The 10,404-nt window shown below is 36.3% G+C and overlaps 1 non-coding gene across 1 annotated transcript; it reads left to right on the forward strand.

Moving 5' to 3' along the window:
* The first annotated feature begins 10,021 nt into the window (after window positions 1–10,021).
* Window positions 10,022–10,127, forward strand: LOC113888344. The gene has a single exon (XR_003509971.1). It is a non-coding gene; the product is annotated as a U6 spliceosomal RNA (small nuclear RNA).
* The last annotated feature ends 277 nt before the right edge of the window (window positions 10,128–10,404 follow it).

Genomic DNA, 10,404 nt, shown 5'->3' on the forward strand with positions numbered 1-10,404 from the left:
TATTATGTATGTGCCTATAAGCATCTACATGTGTGTGCATGTGACTGTGTGTATTTATATGTGTGTCTAAGTTATTAAAATTGTGTCTGTGTGTGTTAGCATTCATATGCATGTGTGTGCACGTTGTGTAGTTTCCATAAGGATATCAATCTTTATTGTAGTTCCAAAATTGTTGCAGGACTGCTAAATGATAGCATGATACTTTTTAAAAGAAAATTTAGATCTCTATGCAAAGTCAACAGAAAGTTTGTTGCTCAGTCATGTCCAATTCTTTGCAAATCCATGAACTGTAGCCTGCCAGTCTCCTCTGTTCATAGAATTCTCTAGGCAAGAATACTGGAGTGGGTTACCATTCCATTCTCCAGGGGATCTTCCCAACCCAGTGATCAAATCCAGGTCTCCTGATTGCAGGTAGATTCTTTACCATTTGAGCCATCAGGGAGGCCCCAAAGTCAACAGACAGTAATGTAATTATTTTAAACTACATATGTATTAGCTCAAACCATAGCATTTTCTTCAAGTAACACCTTTATTAATACAAAACTGACTAAGACAGCTTATCTGAGCCATCATCTTTTAAATGTTTTAGTATCAAAAGTCCTGCAGATTGTCCTGATAAAGTACAAGAGATACTGTAGAAGAATCTACTGAATTTTCCGTGACAAATATGATTTATGACATACTTAGAACTACCTGAGAAATGATTCTGAAATTATTCATTTGTTCCTGGTTCAAGTTAACAAAGAATGCAGCACATTTTTACCATTGTTTGTAAAGGAGATTTAGGTTTCCAAAGAATGCACTACACAACCGCTCTAACCTTGGTATCTGATAATGTTAAACTTTATTTCTCTGGCACATGAGGTATTTAAGGGAGTTACATTTTGCTTAATTTTGTTATGTATATACAGTAATATGGACTTCTCCAGGGGCTCAGGGGTAAACAATTCTCCTGCAATACAGGAACCACAGGAGACCTGGGTTTGATCTCTGGCTTGGGAAGATCCCCTAGAGGAGGAAGTGGCAACCCACTCCAGCATTCTTATCTACAGAATCCATGGACAGAGAAGCTTGGCAGGCTACAGTCTAAAGGGTCACAAAGAATTGGACATGACTGAAGCAACTTAGCACACATGCATATACAGTAATACACACCTTTTTTATAGTTCTATGAGTTTTGACAAAATGCACAGAGTTGTATAATAGCCATCAAAATCAGGAGACAGAATAGCTCCCTTAGCCCAAAATATTAGCTCATCCTATCTCTTTATAGTCAAACCTTCATTCTCCCCTGAAGCCTGGTAACCACTTACCTTTCTCCCTCCCTATAGCTTTGCCTTTTCCATAATGTCATGGAGATGAGATTATACCATATATAACCTTCTGAGTCTGGCTTCTTTCACTGAGAAATGCATTTGATATACACCCATATCATTACATGTATGTACATTTAACTTGTTTTTATTGTTCAGTAGGATTTCATTTTATGGATGTACACTGTTCAACCAATAACCAACTAAAGGACATTTAGGTTATTTCTAGTTTGGTGCTATTGTGAATAAAGCTGCAATAAGCATCCATGTACAGTTTTAGTGTGGGAACAGAAAATTTAATTTTTCTAGTAAATAGTAATGGGATTACTTTGCATTGGGATTACTGGGTCAGACAGTAAGTTCAATTTTAACTTTATAAGAAAATTCACCTTGCATTTCCATCAGCAATGTGTGAAAGTTCCAGTTGCTTCATATCTACTTCAATATTTTACTGTCAGTATTTTTATATTAGCTCTTTTAGTAGGTGCATAGTAGTATCTCCCTGTGGTTTTCATTTGCATTTCCCCAATAACTAATGATGACAATCAAATTTGTGTTCATTTTCTTTCCACACAGTTCCATTGAGAAGTGTCTGTTGAAATCTTTGCCTATGTTTGAGGGGTTATATGCTTTCTTATTGTTGAATTTTGTTTGTGAGTTCACTATGTATTCATAATTACTTTGCCAGATATCATTTGCAAATATTTTCTCTAGTTTGTAGCTTGTCTTTTCATTCTCTTAATAGTATTTTAAAGAGCAAAGCTTTAATTTTACCAAAATCTGACTTAAAAATTTTTATTTTATAAATCATGCTTTTGGTTAATATCTAAGAACTCATTCCCTAATACAAGGTTACACAAATTTCCTAGATTTCATCTAAAAGTTTTATAGTTTTATATTTATATTAAATCTAGGAGTCATTTTTAGTTAACTTTTTTATCAAGTGTAAGGGATAGGATATGGTTCATTTTCATGCCTATGATATTCAATTATTCTAGCACCGTTTGTTGGTAAGACTATCCTTTCTACATTGAATTACTTTTGCATCAATTGACCATTTTAGACTGGGTCTATTTCTGGAACTCCTACTCTATCACATTGATCTATGTGTGGTATTTTCACCAATACCACACTAACTTGATTACTGTAACTTTATAGTATGTTTTGAAATCAGGTAGTATGAGTTTCTCAATTTTTTTCTTTTTTCAAAATTATTTCACTTATTCTGATTTCTTTGCCTTATAATACAGATCTTAGAAGAAGTTTTAGATATCTACAAAAAGTCTGGTGGAAAATTTGCTTGTCCATAGATCAATTTGGGGAGAATAGATATCTTAACAGTAATAGCTCTTCTGACCCATGACCATGGCATATTTTCCCACTAATTTAGGTATTATTTAATTAAAAAAAATGTTATTGGAGTATAGTTGATTTACAATGTTGTGTTAGTTTCAAGTATACAACAAACTGAATCAGTTATGCATATACATATATCTGCTCTTTTTTTAGATTCTTTTCCCATATAGATTGACAGAGTATTGAGTGGAGTTCTCTATGCTATAGTAGGTCCTTATTCATTATCTATTTAATATATAGCAGTGTGTATATGTCAATCCCAATCTCTCAATTTACCTCTCCCTGCCCTCTTATCCCCTGGTAACCATGAGTTTGTTTTCTACATCTGTGACTCCACTTCTGTTTTGTAAATAAGTTGTACCCTTTCTTTTAGATTCTACATATGAGTGATATCCAATAGTATCTGTCTTTGTCTGACTTAGTTCACTCAGTATGACAATCTCAAGGTCTATCCATATTGCTGCAAATGGCATTATTTTGTTCTTTTTAATGACCGAGTAATATTCCATTGTATACATGTACCACATCTTCATTATCCAATTTCTCACTTGAAACTGAGGGACTTCCAGAATGTTGGGTTTATATATTTTATCATTTCTAAAAATTAATAACCATTATAGCTTTATTTTCTCTCTACTGCTCTTTTGGGATTCTAATACATTATTGTTAGACCCTTTCCCTGTACCCTCATATCTCTTAATCTCTCTTTTGTAGTTTCCATCCTTTATTCTTTCTGTGGTGCATTCTGGATAATTTTTTCTGACTTATCTTCAAACTCCCAATTATCTTTTTATCCATGAATAGTCTTTTAATTTCTATGCATTGATCCGTAATGTATTCATGTAAATGTGTGTATGTATATACAAATATATATATGTATGTGTATATACATATACACAAACACATATGTATATAGATATATATCCATCATGAATATATCTATATGGGTCTATTTATTTATATACATATATTCATTTCTACAAGTTCTAACTGGTCCTTTTTCAGATCTGATTTTACTTCATAAGGTTTTCTGTTTGCAATATTTCAGTTTATCTTTCATTTATTTAAACATTGAAAGCATAATTGTTTTGTAAGTCTTAAATAATAACTCCACATCCAGAGTCTTTGTAGATCTCTTTCTGCTGTCTGTTCTTTCTGCTTGTTCTTATGCACAGTGCTTCTTTTGCTTTATGAGTGGCGCTGTTTGCACTAAATATCTTCGAAAATATAATAATTTGAACTCTGTTATAAAAGGTGCAAAAATACACAAAAGAAAGTACACATTTACTTAAACCAAATATCTAGGGATACTATCTGTTTGGTATCACTTCAAACTAAATTCAGTGCTAGAGGGTTTCATTTTTATGTTGCTTTTTGGGGGGGGGTCCATCCATAAGATGTCAAATATAAAACATAAAACTATATTCAAAGGCCAATTTACTTCTACTTCACAGTGACCCAAAGAGTATAGCCCTTTAGGAATTCTACTTATACTGGGGAGCATCTTCTCTTAACTTCTTCCCACCTTGGGTAACCATATCAGCCTGGCTGTAAAAACTAAAGTTTTTGTTTTTCCTGATTGACAAAAGCCTTTAGAGGCCACTTAGCTCCCTTTACCTCTCTAGATTCCTGCTTTCCCTTTGAGTTTATCCTGGAAATTCCTATCTTGTTAGCTCTTCAATGCTTTATAAAAATAACTTCGTTTTTTGCATTTATCCATAATTTGTCATTGTTTTTCTGAAAAAAGTTGGCCCAAATAACCTGCTGCTGCTGCTGCTAAGTCGCTTCAGTCGTGTCGACTCTGTGCTACCCCATAGATGGAAGCTCACCAGACTCCCCTGTTTCTGGGATTCTCCAGGCAAGAACACTGGAGTGGGTTGCCATTTCATTCTCCAATGCGTGAAAGTGAAAAGTGAAAGTGAAGTTGCTCAGTTGTGTCCGACTCTTCATGACCCCATGGATTGCAGCCTACCAGGCTTCTCTGTCCATGGGATTTTCCAAGCAAGAGTACTGGAGTGGGGTGCCATTGCCTTCCCCAAAATAACCTAGCTTGCTATTACTAGAAACAGGAAAATCTTTACAAGAATAAGTCCCATTGCAGATTGGAATTGTACAGGTCCTGATATGTCACGGTGATAATATTTTAATTTATTTTCATTTTACTTTTGTGGGGAGGTGTTGCCCATTCTAGTTTCTGCACACAGCTATCTTATTTTAAGGGTGAAAATGAAATATTCAGTAGGAGTCTTTGTCTTTTGGCGTCAGCAATGAACAGATTCTCTTCCCCATCTGTTAGTTGGGGGGAGGGTGAAAAACATTTTCTTTTTCTGTATAATTTTCTCTTTTCAGACCTACCTATATAATTTTACAATTACCTTTATGTTACAGAATATTTGTTAGCACTTCTAAAATTGACTTTTCTTATTCTGTGCTCAGAAGTCTTTGTTATTGTTTTTCCTGCCTTTCTCTTATTTGTATGAGAATGAAGATCAGGGTTTGTAAGTTTCCTTTTCTGGGTTTTTTTTTTTTTTGGTAGGAGTAGGTGGGTGAGGGGAAACTATCTTTTTTTTTTGTCCTACTTGAACTCTTGTTATCCTATTTTCTTTATTTAACTTTTTTTTTTTTTACAGAAATAGACCCACAGACATAGAAAACAAATGGTTATGGTTACCAAATGGAAAGGAGGGAGAGGGATAAATTAGGTGTTTGGGATTAACACACACACACTACTGTACATAAAACAGATAAACGATATTATCCTACTGTATAGCACAGGGAACTATACTCAATATTTTACAATAGCCTATAAGGGAAAATAATTTGAAAAAGAATAGAGGTATATTACTGAATTACAGGGCCCTACACCTGAAACTAACACAACATTGTAACTATACCTCAATAAAATATATATGTGTGTATATATAAAGAAAAGAGAAAAATGTTTGATTTAATCCACTTCACTTTTCTTGGCAACCTATGAAGTGCTGTAAAGAAATTTCTTTAAGTTTTATGGTGATGGGATTAGATTCAAAAATTTTTTCTAAATAAATAAGAGGATTATAAGAAGTTTACAAGTCAGACTTTTGGTAACAACTGGATTATCTCATCTATTAATAAAGCCAACTTCATCAAGCAATAACTTGCTACAATCTCATTATAATCAATGCTTAAAGTGTTTCAAGTCTTGTCATTCATGAGTCACCAACTACTGGAAGCTGCACCTACCAAGGGGTTTTGTGAAGAAGGGAGACTCCACCCTTACACACCCACACTGAGCAAACCAAGAGTTGATGCTTGAAGAGAAAACATAAAAGATAAGTACAAGTCAATAAAATAACAGGCTAATAAAAATTAAGATAGTAAGCAGAAAAGAATTAGATACATAAAATTATTTTTTGGGATTATTACAAACTTAAAAATCATATTATCACGTTATTACAAGATGTGTATGTCTATAAATGGGCTTCCCCAGTGCCTCAGCAGTAAAGAATCCACCTGCAATGCAGGAGCCACAGGAGACGTGGGTTCGATCCCTCTGTTGGGGAGATCCCCTAGAGGAAGAAATGGCAACCCACTCCAGTATTCTTGCCTGAAGAATCCCATGGACAGAGGAGCCTCGCGGGTTATGGTCCAGAGGGTCTCAAAGAGTCAGACACAACAGAAGTGACTTAGCGCACGCACACACACCATGTCTCTAAGCAACCTAGGACCTCCAGTTTTCCAGTTAAGACAATGTAGCTTCATTGCAGACACTCCTGATTTCCCCTAAATTCAGTGATCGTTTGTTCTGATGGTGCCTTAGAAGATCCATTCTCATAGTGTGTTTTATCACAGAATCATTCAGAAAGCTGCTAAGAGGTATCATCAGAAATAAACAATCTCCTGGTCAGATAAGACAGAGAAATACCAAATTAAATAAAATCAACCGATTTTCTGTACCATATAATTCCTAAGCCTTCAATGTGCCAATTGGCATAATGAATCTCTAAAAGTGAAGTTAGGGTGTAGTGGTCCCTCTTTTTTTGAGCATGTCTTGGAACAGGTTCGTGTTTGTTCTAATGAACACACTTTAAGAACTGTGTCTCTAAATAGAGAGTGAGAACTTTAAGAAAGAGGGAGAGGAAAATCTATGTCTTCATTCTATTAAAAGGTGCATTACCAGTAAAGCCCCAAGTGTCTTTATCTCATTTCCTAATATTGTGTGAAATATGTATTATCCTTAGAAAATCGAGATATTGAAAGGTTAAGTAACTTGTCCAAGATCACACATTTCTAAGTGGCATAATTAGGATTCGAGTCCAGAAGTTCTTCACTCAAACCCTTGACTGTATCTCTTCTTTCTTACAAAACAAAACAAAAAAATCTTTCTGATGTTTCCATGAATTTTCAAGTTAGAACAATTTTTTTAAGAAAATGTGCAAAAACACATAAATCCACACAGGTCACTGACATTCTGATAGACGGGACATTTGTGCAGCCAGGGATGGATTGAGTTTTACAAAATACGTTTGTGTATGTGTCCTGTACCTACACTTTGATTAATTGACCTAGCACACAGGTACAGGTACAATTTAGAAGAGACTACATTTCCACCCTGCCCGTAAGGAATGAGAAAAATGCCTCTGGCATTCACTAAGTACACTAGCTTGCATGGTTTCCCTTATCACTGGGAGGGAGGGGAGTCAAGTTTCACCTGCAGCATCTCCTGCATACTCCTCATACATTCATTCTCCTTCACATCCCTTCCTGATTCTATTCCAAGTTTCTGTTTTAGAGGTGATTATCAAGGGAAAAACTTACTGATGGAATTCCTATGCAGTTCATGTTGGACATGAGAACCATAGAGAATTTGACATGTACCAACTCTCATTCCTTTTGAATGATACACTAAACAAGCCCAGAGATGTTTCAGATTGTTCCAGGAGCATACATACCAGGATTCATTAGGGCTTGATGTGTATCTGTGTATCGAAGTGAAAATGGTGTGTGCCTTCTCAAATCTGATGTCTTCCCCAGGAAGACAGTGCTACTCAGATGGCATGTATGGTGACATGCACATGATTCCTTTGAAGTCTTGAGCAATTCACTAATAACTCACAAGGCCAGAAGGCAGATTTTAAATCAAGTATCAGAAAACACCTCCAAGTGCAATAATAGAGGATCAATTAAATGAAATATACTCCAATATGACAAAAGATCAAAGAGTCTTTAAAATATTCATGACTTTTTAATGATATGAAGAAACAGTCATGATATAACTTACCTATTTAGCACATACTACATGTCAGGCTCTGCTTTCAGGACTATTATGACACTTACTTCTGGTGGAAGGACAGGTGTTAACAGGTGCCAGAATCGTAACATATATGTTTCATCCACTGAGGTTTCCATAATGGCTGGAGTTTCTCCCCCATTCCAGTCTTACTAACACCAATCACAATTGGCTTCCTCCATTTCCTCCAGTATGCCATTCAAATGGTATCATTTTCTCAGTGTGCCATTATGGAAAAAAATATTAGGATGTCTTATCAAAGGAAAATAAACAGGTAATATGATAGTTGTTGATCTGAGGAAAAATAAATCAGGGTCAGAAGTAGAATAATAACGTTGTCATTTTATGTGCCTGGTGAAAAAAAGATCTCTTCATGGAGGTAAATTTTAACCAAATTTCAGAATTAACTGGAGGAAGTAAGTAGTATGGATATTTCCAGGCAGAGGGAACTGCAAGTGCAAAGGCCCTGAGGAAGGAGCATATTTGGCATGCTAGAAGAACAGAAAGAAATCTAGTATAGCTAAAGTGGGATAAATAAGGAGAGTGAAAAACATGATCCAAAAGGCCTTTTATGTAGCCTTATTTCCAGATTCCTCCACTCATTACCTGGCATTGCTACTGTAGGATAGTCAGCTTTCTATTATAAGTTTCTAAACCTGATGTGTTTCTTCCATGTCTGATTCCATCAGGTTCAACAAAGCATCCCCTTGGCTGACTTTCAAACACAACTGAATGTTGTGAATATTGAATATTCATGTACTAATTTATTTGTTCACAGGCACAGTATACAATGGATTGTTACTCAGCCATTAAAAAGAATGAAATAATGCTATTTGCTGCAAAATGGATGAACCTAGAGAGTGTTACACTGAGTGAATTAAGTCAGACAGAGAAGGAGAAATACCATATGAGATCCCTTTTTTGGTGGATTCTAAAAAGAAATGATACAAATAAACTTACTTACAAACAGCAACAGACTCACAGAGAACAAACTTATGGTTGCCAGAGAGAAGGGATAGTTAGGGAGTTTGGGAAGGTCATGTACACACTGCTATATTCAAAACGGATAACCAACAAAAACCTATTGTATAGTACATGGAACTCTGCTCAATGTTATCGGCCAGCCTAGATGGGAAGATGGTGTTGGGGAGAATGGATACATGTATGTGTATGGCTGAGTCCCTTCCTGGTTCACCTGAAACTACCACAACATTGTTAATCAGCTATGCTGCTGCTGCTGCTAAGTCTCTTCAGTCGTGTCCGACTCTGTGGGACCCCATAGATGGCAGCCCACCAGGCTCCCCTATCCCTGGGATTCTCCAGGCAAGAACACTGGAGTGGGTTGCCATTTCCTTCTCCAATGCATGAAAGTGAAAAGTGAAAGCGAAGTCACTCAGTCGTGTCCGACTCCTAGTGACCCCATGGACTGCATCCTACCAGGCTCCTCCTTCCATGGGATTTTCCAGGCAAGAGTACTGGAGTGGGTTGCCATTGCCACCCCAATACAGAATAAAAAGTTTAGCATTTGGAAAAAAAGTGGGGGGAAAGATTACATAAAAGGCAAACAGAACAAGAGGCAGATCAAAGCAATGACTAAGAACCAGGTGTGAAGAAGATATGAGAGTACAGAAATACATAGATACTGGGGAGCAAGGCATCAGAAGTCACACTCAAGTGGGAAGAAGAGATTCATATTTTCCAGCATAAGGAAGTTAATCAGAAACCATGAGGTCAGAGGGTTTTAGATGTAAGGAACACAGTCAGCAAATAGAGGACGTGAGAAGTAATGGATACTTTTGTATTGTTGGACTTCCCTGGTGGTCCAGTGGTAAGACTCCACACTTCCATCTGAAGAGGGGAGGGTTTGATTCCTGGTGGGGGAACTAAAATACCCCATGCTGCATGGTGAGATCAAAAGAAAAAAAAAGAAGAAAGAAACTGAGGCAGTTTTTCTGGAGCCAAAAAATAAAAGATCATGGGCCCTGCAGTCAGACTTTGATCCCTACACTAACTCTGGGGACCTAGCTAAGAGAAGTCTCAGTTTCTTCTTGGATAATATGTATATTAAAATGGCTATCCAGTGCTCACTTTGGCAGCACATATATTAAAACTGAAACAATACAGAGAATATTAGCATGGCCCCTGAGCAAGGATGATGTGCAAATATGGAAGCATTCCATATTTTCACATGTACCATCTTAGAAAATGGTACCAGTGAATGTAAATGATGCAACCACTATGGAGAAGAGTATGATGGTTCCTTACAAAACTAAAAATAGTTACCATATGATTCAGCAATACCACTCTTGGGTATATATCTGGAGAAAATCAGAATTCAAAAGATACATGCACCCCAGTGTTCCCTGATGCACTATTTACAATAGCCAGGACATGAAAGCAACCTAACTGGCCATTGACAGAGGAGTGGATAAAGAAGATGTGTACATATATATAATAGAATAT

This window comes from Bos indicus x Bos taurus, chromosome X (genome assembly GCF_003369695.1).
Source record: "Bos indicus x Bos taurus breed Angus x Brahman F1 hybrid chromosome X, Bos_hybrid_MaternalHap_v2.0, whole genome shotgun sequence".
Taxonomy (NCBI): domain Eukaryota; kingdom Metazoa; phylum Chordata; class Mammalia; order Artiodactyla; family Bovidae; genus Bos; species Bos indicus x Bos taurus.